General features: G+C 47.2%; 2 pseudogenes; one reads left to right on the top strand and one right to left on the bottom strand.

The window, feature by feature from the left end:
- Positions 1 to 5,654: 5,654 nt before the first annotated feature.
- On the bottom strand, positions 5,655 to 6,529 carry LOC103013930 (plexin-A1-like; annotated as a pseudogene).
- Positions 6,530 to 12,417: 5,888 nt separating this feature from the next.
- LOC103014213 (adenylyl cyclase-associated protein 1-like) lies at positions 12,418 to 13,796 on the top strand (annotated as a pseudogene).
- Positions 13,797 to 15,871: the final 2,075 nt, after the last annotated feature.

The raw sequence follows: 15,871 nt of genomic DNA, 5'->3' as shown, positions 1-15,871 counted from the left end.
TATTCTCTAATGCAATACTGATAAGAGCCCCAAAAAGTCTTACCTTGTTAAGTTTCTGTGGAGCTGTGAACCCTGAGACTTCACTCAGAGAGAATAAGTATCTTGCTCAAGGAAACATAACTTGGAAATAGAATGGTCTGAATTTGAGTTATCTTATCCCCAAAGCATACTTGTTTTAACACTATATAATACTATTGTTTACTATCTTGGTCACCAAATTTCTTTGCATCTCTCTACTGCTGAGGTCCGTAGTCAGAATTATTCAGCAAATTTCAATGGCTACCTACTATGTGTAAGACACAGTTGAGTTATGGACTTTCTTTCCGAAGATATCTTTTAACTGTTGCTGTGTCTCCTTCACTCTGGGCACACTAATTCTCTTTGTTGACAGATTTTGTATCAAAATACCTGCCCCAATTCTGAGTTTGACAGCACAAACTTCATTTTTCATTTCTAAGCCTTGGCTTGGATAACATGAAATATGTATGGGTATTTTACACAACTCAGCCATGGCCCTGTATAAGTAGATGCATTCTATCAAAAATACATTGTCTCACTCAGATAGATACAAAATCTATACATGACAAGCTACAGCCTCCCTTTTGCCCTAAGACTTCTCATTCATAGAATGCAAAAAAATCATGATTTAATTCAAAGGGGCCTTGAAAAGACTGTCATCTAATTGAGAATACACAGTAAAGGACATATCATCCATGAGCCACAGATCACTGGAAATCAGCAGGTAAGTGGTTCAGCTAAGTAATTCATCAAATACTCACTGAGGACCCACATTCTTCCTTTCATTAATTTAACAAATATTTACTGATTCCCTACTATGTGCAAAAAACTTGGCCCAGCATTGAGAAAAACAGTTATGAAAAGTTAAATATGGTCCCTACTACCCCCCAAATAACTCAGATCTTGCAAGTACTAGGTGCGAAACTCTCTGCTGTGATAGATTCTATCAGGGTGATGATGACAGTGGTGGTGCTGTTATAAAAATCACTAACATTTAATGTGTTTATTAGGTTCCAGACTTTAAGATAATGGCTAATCTTAGTAAAGCCTCATTCTAATTAATTAATTAGTTTAAAAAGGAAGATTATTTTTAAATGGTATGGGGATAACTAGGTAACTTTGTGAACAGGAAAAAGGAGGCAAGACAATGGTTTATATTAATGCATAAAATCAAACCCCAAAATAGAGTACATTAAGTAGTTATTAAATTATTTAAAAATTAGCTGAAAACCAAACAGGTCTTTGGAAGAATGATGATAATATGTTCCTCAGATTTGAGACTACAGAAGAAAATATGAAAGAAAAGATAACAGCGTGGCTGGTTCTTTGTCACCAGGTCTCAGCTCAAGAGTCACCTCTTCAGAGAGTTAGGACTTCAACATATCTTTGGGGGGAACACAGTTCAACCCACACCTCTCATTCACCAGTAGCCCTATTTACAGATGAGAAAACTGATAATTAGAGAAAATTGCCAAAAATTATACACCCAGAAAATAGAACAGCCTAAATTCGAATCCAGTCTATTTAACTGGAGTTTGCTCTCCCACAATGAGATTCACAACTTTTTTGGAAATCACATGAAATTGGGTAGGAAGTTGAAGGAACACATAGCCAGCTTCCAAACATCAGAAAATAGATTGTAGAGTCTCGGCAATTCTCAACCAGGTTGCTATCACCCTCTAGGGAGCACTTGGGAAGATGTCGGTAGCTCCTTATTGTAATGGCTGAGTGTTATTCAGGGTCATGGAGAAACATAATAAACGGGTAACAATTACTGGAACCCAATGTCTTGAAAGGGGTCTGTGGCCTAAAATTGCTTTTGCTGAGAATGGGTGCTTCTGCCATCTGAGGTTAGGGACCAAAGATATGAAAAGCTCTGCTGATGCCTGGAACATTTCTACTTAACAAAGAATTGTCCCTCCCAAGACACCAGCTGCATCTCTGTTGGTAGGTGATCCTTACAACTCTCTGTTCCAATGAGATCAGCATCTTTGATGCCTTCCACCTGTACTTAACTTTTCCCTTTGTGCCTTTATTCACAGTACTTGCCTTGTCTCCTCCTTGGAATGCCCCTTCCCATTCACCTTTTATCTGAATCTTATTTACCCTTGATAACTCAAGTCCCATCTTCTTCAGTGGGCTAATTCCTTGATACCTCTCCTCCACGAAATTCTAAAGCATGGTTCATAGCACACAATTTAACATCTCATTATATACTGTTTCATTTTGTTTTGGCAATGTCCTGAGTATAGCTCTTATTTTCCCATTTAGATTTTAAACTTGCAAGCACTGGAATTCTGAACTTTTTCCTAGATCTCCATGGTACCCAGGACAATACTGGGCACACAGATAATGATTTTTAGAAACAGGCGTTATCTAGAGCAGCTTTCTCAGAGAACTGTTCATTCCTCTCAGGTCAGAAATCTAGTGTGTTTAGAGCTCCTTGTTTTGCAGATTTTAGAATTATGAAAGGACTTTCTCTGGTGTGCTTGGCTTACTCTGCTCTTTGTTATGTGTTTTGTAAACTAACAACCAAACTTTGCATAATAAAAATATTGCACATAATAAAGTATAATTAAATATAAGAAAATAGAAATAGTCTGCAATCCTGCCACCTAGTACAACCACAATTTTTTTTTTTAGCAAAAATGTTTACTCTCTCCTTAATGTGTGTGTATTTACAAGTACTAAATCTGAGACAGTAAAACAGAAAATAGCCGTGCATTCACACAACCTGCGAGCCGAGCGCCATCGGCCACACCGGCCACGGGAGAGGCGGCGGCAGAGGGGCCCCTGAGGCTGCCGAGCGACCGCTTTTCTTTTGGGTGGCGGCTCTGCAGCGTTAAAGGACACCTAATCGTGGGCTTCGTCTCTCTCTCTCTCTCTCTCTCTCTATCTATTCTAGCTTGAGTAGCACCAAGGGCGTGAGCCCTCATTTCCAGCACTGGCGGGAGAGCCAGGAGGGGCTCCCCAGCAACGGCAAGGCGGCGAGGGCGGGACGGGGCACCTCTCCCGTGGGCCTGCGGTCCGGGTCAGGCAGCGCGTGCAAGCTCGAGGTACGCGGAGACGCCAGGCTCCCGACGGAGGCCGAGCCGTCCTGGCGCTCCTGAGACGCGTGGGCAAGGGCGGAGGGGGCCCGGGTGGGCAGGCATCCTGGCACACCGCCCCACACCGCGGCCCAGACCCCCGGCCCTGGGGCTGCAGAGGGGCCTTGGGGGCCGCCCACCTGCGCGGAGCAGCGCTCCCACGCCACACTCCGGCCACCCTCAGGCCAGAGCCGGAGCTTGAGGTCCGAGTGCCCGGCAGGAGGACGGGGAGGTGACGGCGGGCGCCTGGGCCCAGTGCCGAAGGCACAGTGGAGCCAGCAGGACCCTGGAGACGAGCAAGGAGGAGGACTTGGCCTGACTCCAGCCCCGGGAGAGGAAGGGGCGGCCGTGCTGCGGGGTGGACGGCAGGCGTAGGTCAGCGATCGGCTCGTGTGTAAACAGACGGCGCTGATGCTTGCACCCGACCCGCGCACGCGCTCCATGAGGCCTCGCGCCCGCAGGGCCGGCTCCCCTCCTGCGTCACCACCGCCCAGCCCGCCGCCCGCGGGGCAAGCACGGGGCTGGGGAGGCCCGAGGAAGGCGGGCCGGGACTGGATTCTGAAGACGGCGGTGCAGCGGCCGAGAAGCCCCCTGGCCCGAGCGGGGCTGGAAGAACTGGGGCTCCGATCAGAAGCAGCTTCAGGGAAGACTCGGGGGGAGCGAGACCCGCACCCGGACGCAACCCGGACGGAACCCGGCCCCGGCCAGCGCCCGCCCGGCCTGAGCTCCCGCTGGACACCCACGGCGCGGGGGGCCCGAGTCCCGCTCAGTGCCCACGGGTCCCAGGGACCCCTGCACCCCGGTTCCAGGAGCTTCCTGAGTCAGGAGGTGGCGGGTTTCACCCCTCCTCCCCGAGGGAGCGTTTCCTCGGCTGATGGCGGTGTCCGGTCTGGCTCACGCTGCTTGGGGGGGGGGGGGCCCAAGACGGGCGGCCGGGGGCGCGGGGCCGGCCACAGCTAGCTGCCCCTGAAAGTCCGCGGAGATCCGTAGTACCGTCGAAAAAGTGAATTGAAAAGGGGACAGGCCACTGCCTTCACAAGTGACTGATTAATTAAAAAACATGAAAAAAAGTCCTAACAACTTCTAGTATTCAGCACTTGCAGTTTTAAAAAGATCAAGTCAGACTAAACGCTAGCACAGTCATGCAGGAATCCACGGCCCGCGCGCCCGGGAAGCAAGCTCTCGGCCTGAGAAGTCCTCTCCTTCTCACGTCAAAACCAAAACAGGACGACCAGCAGGTCGAGGGCGGAGGCCTCGGGGGTGCTCCAGCGGGGAAGCTCTGGCCACTTTCTCCACGACCATTTGGTATTGCTTTCCCGCTCCCTTAATTCTCTTACTCTAAAGTGTAAAAATTCTCCTCCTCCAGTTAACTATACAGGACCCCAGTGGGGCTGGAGACAGGCTAGAGCCATATATATATATGTACAGACTGTTAATTAAAAACGTGTTCTCTTGCTCGCTGAGAGCAAGGTGGGCAGACCGGCTCTGCAGGCCCCCTGGTCACTGCGTCCTGCTCCCGGCCGGGCCAGTGGGAGCACAGCAGGACCCCCTTGTTCCCCTAAAAGATGAGCAACAGCCCTCAGATGTTCCCCCGCTCCGAGGGGCCAGCACGCCGCTGGGGGGCCAGACTGACGCCGCTAGCAGGCGGGTAGGGGCCGCGGAGGGGGGAGCAGGGCGCTTGGGGCTGCTCCCGGGACCTCCACAGCTGAGACCTCAGCCCGGGACGGAGGCGGGCGCGGTGGGGGGAATGAATAAGGGGAACGTGCACGTGTGACCCGGAGCCCCAGGCCCCAGCGGCTCCCAGAGGCACAGCCCTGAGAACGGAACGGGATCTGAGTCCTTCTGGAAGTCACTTGGGCCCTGCGTGGAGCCGTCCTGCAGCCCCTCCATAGGACGGAGAAGGGGGCCTCTCTCTGGGCGAGGTCGACGTGGCGCTCTGGCCTCGGCCGCGGAGAGCACGCGGTGAATCGGAGGATGGCGGCGGCGGTGCAGTGGTGAGTGGGGGGTTGCCGGCACGTGGCAGGTGGGTGGTGACGCCCTCACTGACTTCAGCTCACCGTGGCTGGGCCCTGGGCATTCAGCCTCCCCGCCCGGCCGCCAGCCACGCCCCAGCCCTCAGACTCTGCCTAGGGAGCCGGGCACAGCTGGCCCCCTCCCAGCCCCCGGGCCTGGCTCTCCCAGCCTCGGCAGCCCAACCTCTCCCTACAGGAGGGCTCCTGCCTCACCCCTGGGGCCTCAGCAGTCACCTATTGTCCTGAGAAGGCCCCCGGCCACACCTGGCGAGCCCCATGGCGAGCAGCTCTGGGCGTGGAGGGCGCTGCAGGCACCGTCTCACCCACACCAATTAAGAACCAGGACCCCCGCAGGCGGGAAGGGGACAGGGGCGGTGGGGGGGGGGACCAGGACTGCACACCTGGTCCCCAGTGCAGGGCACCTGGCATGGCTGGGGCGAGGCTGCCTCCGTGGACCTCCCAGCTCTGGCTGCCACACAGGGGCCGCCCTCGAGGGCCCTCTCACTCTCCTGCCGGCCAGGCAGCCGTGGCCGATGGCTCAGCTGCTCAGGGCCACGGTGTCCACCACCTGCCCCAGCTTGCCCCGGAGCCGCTGCCGCCATGCCTGCTCGTCCTTCTCCAGGGCCGTCAGGATCTCGTCCTTGCACTTGCTGATGTAGGAGTATCTCGTGCAGGACACTCATGCTGTTGAACTGGCTCAGGTGCATCCGCTACTGCTCAGCCAGGTACGCACTCATGTCCTGGTCGCTGATGGTGGGCATCTTGGCGATGCCCGCGTAGTACCTCTCCACCCAGCTCTTGTAGTTGGGGATGTCCTTGGTAGAGCAGCTTGTTGGAAGGCGAGTCCTTGCCCAGCTTGTGCCCGGACGTGGAGCAGGGGTCCATGAAGGTCTGGGTCACCACCCACAGGCAAGCGTCAGTGGTGCTGCTCCTGTGCATGTCGAACACGAACTGCGGGTTCTTGATCACGTTCACCCAGAAGCTCAGGGGCAGGCAGTCGCTCTTCCAGGTGTGGCGCACGTCCGCGTCGTGGATCTGGTGCTGGTCGGCCCAGTCGTCCAGGGAGTCGAACATGTACTTGATGGCCAGTGGCAGGGCCAAGTCCCTGTGTGCTGAAGATGGTCTTGAAGAGGTCGTCCACGAACTTCTGCAGCGTGCCCTTGGTGGCCAGCGGCCGCGTCAGGTAGATCTCGCAAACCATCTCGCTACTGCGGTCGCCCTCGCGCTGGTCCAGGTGGCCACGGTTCTTGACCAGGTGCCACAGCTTGGTGCGCTCTCCAGGTCGGGCGTGATCATGGGCGTGTGCGAGCGCCAGCTGTCGGGGCAGCTGGCTGTGCGCGGCATGCTCTCCTATCTGGTGGGGGACTTGGTGAAGGTGGAGGAGTCGGAGATATTGTAGGCGGACGTCTGCTTGGGCAGCCACAATTTTTGCATATACTTCAAGATGTATATTTTTTCATACCACAGAATAGGAATAAGTTAGACATACTTTTTATAATTGGCACCTAGAGTCTGTCATACAGACTGAAGTAAGTCAGAAAGAGAAAAACATATACCGTAAGCTAACGCATATACATGGAATCTAAAAAAAAAAACAAACGGTACTGATGAACCTAGTGGCAGGGCAGGAATAAAGACGTAGACATAGAGAATGGACTTGAGGACATGGGGGGTGGGGCGAGGGGGAAGCTGGGGCGAAGTGAGAGTAGCAGTGAGAGTAGCAGTGACATATATACACTACCGAATATAAAATAGTTAGCTATTGGGAAGCAGCAGCATAGCACAGGGAGATCAGCTCCGCGCTTTGTGATTACCTAGAGGGGTGGCATAGGGAGGATGGGAGGGAGGCTCAAGAGGGAGGGCATATGGGGATGTATGTATGCATATGGCTGATTCACTTTGTTGTACAACAGAAACTAACACAGTACTGTGAAGCAATTATACTCCAATAAAGATCTATAAAAAAGAAAATTGGCTTTTTTTACTTAGTATTTCATGAGCACCTAACCATTTTAATGAACATTTTAAGCTCCTCCTTTTTAAACAGCTGGATAATATTCTGTTTTATAAATGGAGCATCATTTGTGTTGGACATTTCAATCATTCATTAGTTTCACAAATATTTACCCATTACTTGCTATATGGCAGGCACTGTTGTAAGTTCCCGGGATATGGTCTGCACAAAACAGACAAGCTCCTTGCCCACAAGATGCTTACGTTCTAAATAAAGGCACAAAGAGGAAGTATTTCCAGTCCATGTTTCTTATCAAGACTGCTTCAATGATTCTCAAACTGGAGTGATTTGCTTTCCAGGGCAATCTGTTCTCAGTGGACATTAGGCAATGTCTGGAGAGATTTCCAGTTGTCACAGCTTGCTAGAAGTAAGACGGGGGTGGGGGGGTAGTTCTACAAGTATCTAGCGGGTAGAAACCAGGGTTGCTGCTGGACATACTCTAATGCACAGGAGAGTACCCTTCCCCCCGAGACAAAAAATTATCTGGTCCAAACGTCATTAGTGCCAAGGTTGAAAAGCATGACTCAACTTTGAGATAATAAACTCCTAGTCAAACAAGTACACTTACATAATATAGTCTCACTGTGTAGAAGCCTTAATATGTTTAGTCACTATGCTAAGAACTCTGTTTCCCATTACTACCTTTGTCAACCTTTCGAAGTCCAGAGGCTGCCAGTTAGAACCTACTCTTTAATTGAAAACAAGAATATTAAATTACAGAATTGCAGGCACCGAAGAATAAATGAGGGAAGGTGAGTGGGCAGAGGGATTTAAGAGAACTCCAGTGCTCTTAGTATCACTATCTGACTTATATTTAGTACCCTGGGTTGTGATCCTGACAGCGGCGATGTGGTTTGAGGATTAAGGTGGGCTATGTAAAGTTTCATTACAGGAAAACTAACCCAAGCCCTCTTTCTTCCATTGCTATGACTTTCTGAAAATTTCCTTCAGAAAAAGAGCAAGTATTGACCTGAATGTAAAAATCAATGCTTTAGGGCTTCCCTGGTGGCGCAGTGGTTGAGAATCTGCCTGCCGATGCAGGGGACACGGGCTCGAGCCCTGGTCTGGGAAGATCCCACATGCTGCAGAGCAACTAAGCCCCATGCGCCACAACTACTGAGCCTGTGCTCTAGAGCCTGCGAGCCACAACTACTGAGCCTGCGCGTCTGGAGCCTGTGCTCCACAACAAGAGAGGCCGCGATAGTGAGAGGCCCGTGCACCGCGATGAAGAGTGGCCCCCACTTGCCGCAACTGGAGAAAGCCCTCGCACAGAAAAACGAAGACCCAACATGAGTTTCTGTTTATGAGTTTCAGAAAAATCTATTTTAGGTTTGCCACAGTACTGGTTTAAAAAGCAAGATTTTTGTATAATCTAAGTATAATGCTCATAATATAAGAAAGACTTGACTTTACGTTAGTATTTTTAATCTCTTTTTCCTAACCAGATCCTCAAACAAACATTTGACTGACTGACTGACAGGTAGTAGGTGTTACCTTCTAATTTGAAAATAAGTTTTAATTTAACTTTCACATTGTTAAAGAAAAGTATTACTATTCACCCAATAATTAGACTTAATTGGTCTGAGGATTTAAATGCTACTTTGACACCAAATATTTCAAACTGTGTATATTTCACAACTCTAAAGGGACTCCTGACACCACAGCTACCAGACATATTTTGTCAGCTTGTGGTATACTTTTGCAAGCAAGCAAATTTAAAAGCCCAATTGCTGACACTTAAAAATAAAAATCAAAACCAAAGATAAATATTATGTTTTCTATTCTGATTTCTGGACTACATATGATATTGATTTTTTTTCATGTTAGAGATTGACTATTTATATTGCTTTCTTATTTGTCTTCTAATCAGCATCATCATTAAATAGCTACCAATTAATATGACACCAAAAGCACAAGTAGCAAAAGCAGTATTAGACAAATGGGACTACATCAAACTAAAAAGCTTCTGTAAAGCAAACAAAACAACCAACAGAGCAAAGAGGCAACCTACAGAATGAGAGAAAATATTTGCAAAACATATATCTGATAAAGGACTCATATCCAAATTACGTAAGAAATTCCTACAACTCAATAGCAAAAATAAAAGTCATTAAAAAATGGGCAAAGGACTTGTATAGACATTTCTTCAAAGAAGAAGTACAAATGACCAACAGGTATAAGAAAAGATGATCAACATCACTAATCATCAGAGAAATACAAATAAAACCACAACGAGATATCACCTCACACCTGTTAGAATGTCTATTTTTAAAGCAAAACAAACAAAACACATATTGGTGAGGATGAGGAGAAATTGAAACTCTTATACATTGTTGGTAGGAATGTAAAATGGTGCAGCCACTATGGAAAACAGTATGGAGACTCCTCAAAAAATTAAAAAATAGAATTACCCTATGATCCTGCAATCCTGCTTCTGGCTATATATCCAAAAGAACTGAAATAAGGATCTGTAAGAAATACATGCACTCCCTTGTTCATTGCAGCATTATTCACACTAGCCAAGATACGGAAACAACCTAAATGTCCGCTGATGATGAATGGAGAAAGAAAGTGTGATATATATATATATATATATATATATATATGTATATGTGTGTGTGTGTATATATATATATATATATATATATATATATATATATATATATATATATAATGTAATATTACTCAGCCTTAGAAAAAGAAGGAAATCCTGCCATATATGACAACACAGATGAACCTGGAGGACATTATGCTAAGTGAAGTAAGCTGGACACAAGGGACAAATATTGTATGATTCTGCTTATATGAAGTCTTTAAAATAGTCCAACTTATAGAAATAGAGAGTAGAATGGTGGTTACCAGGACTGAGGGAAGGGGGGTTGGGGAGTTGCTTCTCAAAGGGTATCGAATTGCAGTTATGCAAGAGGAATAAGTTCTAGAGATCTGCCATAGAATATTGTGCCTGTAGTAAACAATACTGCATTGGGTACTTAAGGATGTGTTAAGAGGGATGATCTCCTGTTAAGTGTTCTTGCCACAGTAAAAACATTAAAAAGAATCTACGAATCATATCTACCATTTATTAAACATCTCTCTTATTTCAAACATTCTGTTAGACTCGTTACATACATTAAAAATGTCTCACAATGATGTTTTATGAAATAAATTATCATTTCTATTTTAAAAATGAGGAAGTGAATTCTAAGAAAGTGTGATAAATGTTGCTTTTGTCTGACTAATACAGTTTTGCCCACTCCACCCCAATTCTCATGACATCTCCCCAAAGATGAGAACATGGCCTATGTTGGGATCACTGTAACATCTACAGGGAGTGATTCTGTAATGAACACATGACCAAACCTGGACCAATTAAATAAATTCTTGTATATTTTTCTGGTTGAAACTAGTGAAGAAGACTTTTCTTCTATTAGGTCATAAAACTAGATTTAAGGGAATCTGATACGGACACCAGGCATATTTCCTGCTATGCAGACAAACATAAAATCAAGCTTTGACAGGAGAAATGAGAGAGGAATAACAAAGAATTCCTAATAACTTGAGTGTTTGGATCTAGTCAAGTTTCTCAATTTTGGCACCGCTGGCATTTTGGGCTCAATACTTCCTCCTGGTGGTGGTGAGGGTGCTGACCTCTACCTGGCACTAGATGCCAGTAGCACCCACTTTCTTGCAGTTGTGACAACAAAAATGTCTTCAGACATTGTCAGATTTCTCCTGGGGGACAGTAGGTGGAGGGACAAAATCACCCTCTACTGAGAACTACTAAGTTATAACCAAGACTGCCATCCACCATTATATTTGCCAATATGAAATCTTCCCCATTTGCTAAAACTAATCTGAATTTGTTTTTTGCAAATTATATCCAAAGGAATCTTGAGAGAGGAAATGTTAGAGCACTGTGCTAAGGGTGATGGGTGTATGCCGTAAGGAAAACAGAAGAATTCACATCAATGTATGTATGGGAGGGGGCAAAAGAGAGACCAGGATGCAAAGAGCTTTTAGAGTGAATTTTCCAGATTGTTGACCCAGGAAACAGATTTACCCAGGTGTGTTTCCAAAAAAAGGTATTCTGAGTTTAGCTATGTTTGGGAAATGTTTGGTTAAGCAAAGCTGCTTTTTGTTTTGTTTTGTTTTGTTTAGAACAGGATGTTCAGGGGCTTCCCTGGTGGTGCAGTGGTTGAGAATCTGCCTGCTAATGCAGGGGACACGGGTTCGAGCCCTGGACTGGGAAGATCCCACATGCCGCGGAGCAGCTAAGCCCGTGAGCCACAACTACTGAGCCTGCGCGTCTGGAGCCTGTGCTCCGCAACAAGAGAGGCCACGACAGTGAGAGGCCCGCGCACCGCGATGAAGAGTCGCCCCCGCTCGCTGCAACTGGAGAAAGCCCTCGCACAGAAACAAAGACCCAACACAGCCAAAAATAAATATAAATAAATTAATTAATTAGAACAGGATGTTCAGACTTTAGTATGATAGTGTGGATTTAATATTCACCGATTTCTCAAATTTCTTTGACCAATTGTTTTAACAGCTCCAGTTAACATCTTTCATGGCTTACATTCTGCAGAATTCAATGTGATAAATGTTAACGGCTACCGACACAAAAGGCAGGCCAAGGCAGGGTAGACAGAACAACATGAGGGGTAAAGAGTGAAGGGTCCCCTGCCTGTGGAGATGTAGACAGAAACATGATGACGTTGCAGCTTATAGGCCCCTTGGTTGAGGAGGTTTATCTGCATTTAGAGAGAAGTGGAGAATCACGATGCACCCTCTAGTCTATAACAGAGAGTTTGGACATTTCCCCCCCACAGGCAACCAAAGAGAGCTAATGAGAAGAATAACCTGACCCATGACGACTGTGGGAAATCTCTCTGCCATGTGGAGAGTAAATTACAGCAGGGTGAGACCGCAGGTAAGGGAACCTGTTAGGATGGCAACAGAAGTGGTAAGGGTTTCGACTAAATCAGTAGAAATAAAAATGGATGAAATAGAGTGATTTGAGAAATGCTGACGCAAAAGATTGTACATTGGTATTCTTCCACTTTTCGTTGCCATTTTTGACCACTTTGGTAGGCCATTTTAATTTCAAAGACTGCATAGTTTTTTTCACACCAGTGAGCCAAATCCTATGGGAAGGTAATGAACATAAGTGTGGCTGGCTTAGAATCTGGCCTCACTAGAAGAAAAAAATCTCCTTAAGAAATGTTTCTAGGGAGAGCGGCTGATCACAGCCCCGAGGTGAGGCAGAGCTCTGAGCAGGTGCTACATTATGGCTGACATGCAAAATCTGGTAGAAAGATTGGAGAGAGCGGTGGGCCGCCTGAAGGCAGGCACGCACCGTGGGTTGCTGCAAAAGCAGGAACGACTCCATAGGTGCAAGTGTTTGACTCACTGTTGGCCGGCGCTGTGGGAGAGTACCTCAAGATCAGTAAAGAGATTGGGGGAGATGTGCAGAAGCATGCGGAGATGGTCCACACAGGTCTGAAGCTGGAGCGAGCGCTCTTGGTTACAGCCTCTCAAGGCCAGCAGCCAGCAGGCAATAAGCTTTCTGATTTGTTGGCACCATCTCCGAGCAGATCCAAGAAGTGATAACCTTTCGGGAGAAGAACCAAGGCAGCAAGTTGTTCAATCACCTGCCAGCTGTCAGCGAAAGTATCCAGGCCCTGGGTTGGGTGGCTATGGCTCCCAAGTCTGGTCCCTAAGTGAAGGAAATGAATGATGCTCCGTGTTTTATACAAACTGACTCCTCAAGGAGTACAAACATGTGGGCTGGGTCAAAGCTTACTTGAGTATATGGACAGAGCTGCAGGCTTACATTAAGGAGTTCCATACCACTGGACTGGCCTGGAGCAAAACCGGGCCGTGGCAAAAGGACTGAGTTGGATTGCCGTCTGGACCCTCTGCTGGATCGGGTCCTCCCTCCGCCCAGGCCCACCTCCCCCCGAGTCCCCACCAGTTCAGGCTCAGATGACTCTGCTTCCCGCTCAGCACTGTTTGCACAGATTAATCAGGGGAGAGCATCACACATGCCCTGAAACATGTATCTGATGACATGAAGACTCACAAGAACCCTGCCTTGAACGCTCAGAGTGCTCCAGTACGAAGTGGCCCCAAACCATTCTCTGCATCTAAACCAGGAGTCAGCGCATCCCCCAACCCAGTCACAAAGAAGGAGCCAGCTCTACTTGAACTGAAGGGCAAGAAGTGGAGAGTGGAAAATCAGGAGAATGTTTCCAACCTGGTGATAGATGACACAGAGCTGAAACAGGTGGCTTACATATTCAAGTGTGTCAACTCAACATTGCAAATCAAGGGAAAATTAACTCTGCTACAGTAGATAACTGTAAGAAACTCGGTCTGGTGTTCGATGACATGGTGGGCATTGTGGAGATAATCAATTGTAGGGATGTCAAAGTTCAGGTAATGGGTAAAGTGCCAACCATTTCCATCAACAAAACAGATGGCTGCCACGTTTACCTGAGCAAGAATTCCCTGGATTGTGAGACAGTCAGTGCCAGATCTTCTGAGATGAATGTCCTCATTCCTATAGAAGGTGGTGACTTCAGTGAGTTCCCAGTCCCTGGGCAGTTCAAGACCGTATGGAATGGGCAGAAGTTGGTCACCACAGTGACAGAAATTGCTGGATAAGCAATGTGCCACTGGGTTCTCTGCCCTCTCCCTCACACTGTGGGATAAATCTGTATCAAGATGGTTCTTTTCTAGATTTCCTCTACCTTTCTGCTCTTAAACTGCTTCTCTGCTTTGAGAAGCACAGCTACCTGCCTTCACTGACATATACCTCAGGCTGAGATTTGGGGTGGGACAGCAGGTCTTCGATCTTCTGCAGGAAGGTGCAGCTTTTCCGTATCAGCTCAACCATACAGCCAGTCCATTCTTAAGGAAATGCACATCAGGACAGGTGTGTTTTAGCTTTCAGCCTTTGGGGTTATTTGACCAACAAATAGTCTTTGGGGAAGAATAAAGCAGTCCCCAGGAATTAACAGATCAGAATGTTCACACAAGTTAATCTTTTTCTAACAATGAGCGTGAAGGTAGCAGAATCTGGTGTGATCCTAGTTGGTTCTTCTAACTTAAACTAATTTTCACTATTGACAAGTGAGGCAAGGGTTGCACAGGACCAAAGGCTGAAGCTTGGCCATCTAGCATTCCAAGCAAAATGATTTCCTATAAGCATTCCTTTTCTTCTGCATTCTATCCTGCATCTGCCTGAACCTGAGATAGTAGGTTGCCCTGTGTTAGCTGCTGGGGTGGTGCCCTGCACCCAGGCCAGCTAAAGGAGTCTTGGACCCTTCCTCTCTCTGGGGCCCCTGCCCACCACCTTCCTACAGAGATGACTTAAAAAGAGAGAGAGAAAAAAAAGGAAAACCACACCATTCCCAGGAATCTGGCTTCCCTTTCTCCTTCCACGCTAGGTGCCCATCATCCATCTTCATTGCTTCCTTTGCCCTGTCATGCTCAACAGCTTTTGGCTTCTGTCTGGGCACCTGAACAGAGGACTAAAATCTCCATTGCAGGCTGGTTTTAGGTCTTGTGTAAAAATCTTGCACAGAATTGCTATTGTAAATTTGTTTTTCCTCTAGGACAAACACTTTACCAAAATATGCAACTTTTTTTGGTGGGAAGAGAGATTGTCCTGTGATTTCTACCTATTTCCTGAGGCCTGTGGAAATGAACCTTTATGTACTTAAAGTTATACAGAAAATAGAATAAAATTAAAACCTAAAAAAAAAAAAAGAAATGTTTCTAGAAGCCAATTCTACTAGCTCCATAATAGACTCCATTTTATCCATTAAAATATAAAAATACTAGTACATCCTATCCTGATATTCCGATATAGAGGCACCATGTCTGTGTTGAGCCCCCGTGTGTAGTTTTCTTAGTGACTTTGCAAGCGGAAAGCATCAAGCTGCTCCCTCGCTCTCTCCATGTGTTAAAACCATCGGGGTTGTAATGGGCATCTTTGGATCAGATACCTTCTGGCTCTTGCCATCTTTGTTGCCTGCATGCTGAAAGATAAGGATTTGGCCAACCAGCCAGGGCTTGCACAGGGGAGCTCACAGGGTCTCGCTCACGCCTGGCAGCATCTGAACACTCGGTGTCATTATGCAAGTTATCATCAATCAGCAGGCAGCTGCTTTTAGGACTTCCAGGCAGCAAGGCAAACATTTGCGCTTGTGGTTTCCTCCCCGAGCGTGCTGGACCCAGGGCCCATCAGACAAGAGAACTGCACACACAATCACTGCCCACTGCTCAGGACCACTTGAGCAGCTGTTCCAGGCCTGTGTCGGGATGCTCACCCGGCAGCCCTGTTGGAGTGCAGAGGAAGATGTGCAGATTAGAGCCTGTTTGCTCAACACAAAGGGCTTTCTGTGAAAGAACCACAGGGAGGCTGGGGAGGGAGAAGCGAAGCTGAGGATAAATCTAACAAGACATTTCTTCATAAAACAGACCAGATGATGTAGACACAGGGGTGTACAAGACCAGCCGAAAACAAAATGCAAAAAAAAAAAAAAAAAACCACAAATAGAAACCATTTGGATCCTGATGGAATGACAGTGAGGCTGGCCAGCTGTGTTCAAGGAATAAGAGGAAACAACACTGATTCCATAACCAACGAATAAATACTTATTAAGCACATGCCATGCACCCAGCCATCTAGGATACAAGATGAAAAGCAAGGACCCAACAGCCCAGGGAATTTG

This window comes from Balaenoptera acutorostrata, chromosome 15 (assembly GCF_949987535.1).
Source record: "Balaenoptera acutorostrata chromosome 15, mBalAcu1.1, whole genome shotgun sequence".
In the NCBI taxonomy this organism is placed as follows: domain Eukaryota; kingdom Metazoa; phylum Chordata; class Mammalia; order Artiodactyla; family Balaenopteridae; genus Balaenoptera; species Balaenoptera acutorostrata.
This window is presented reverse-complemented; position numbering and strand designations above follow the sequence as displayed.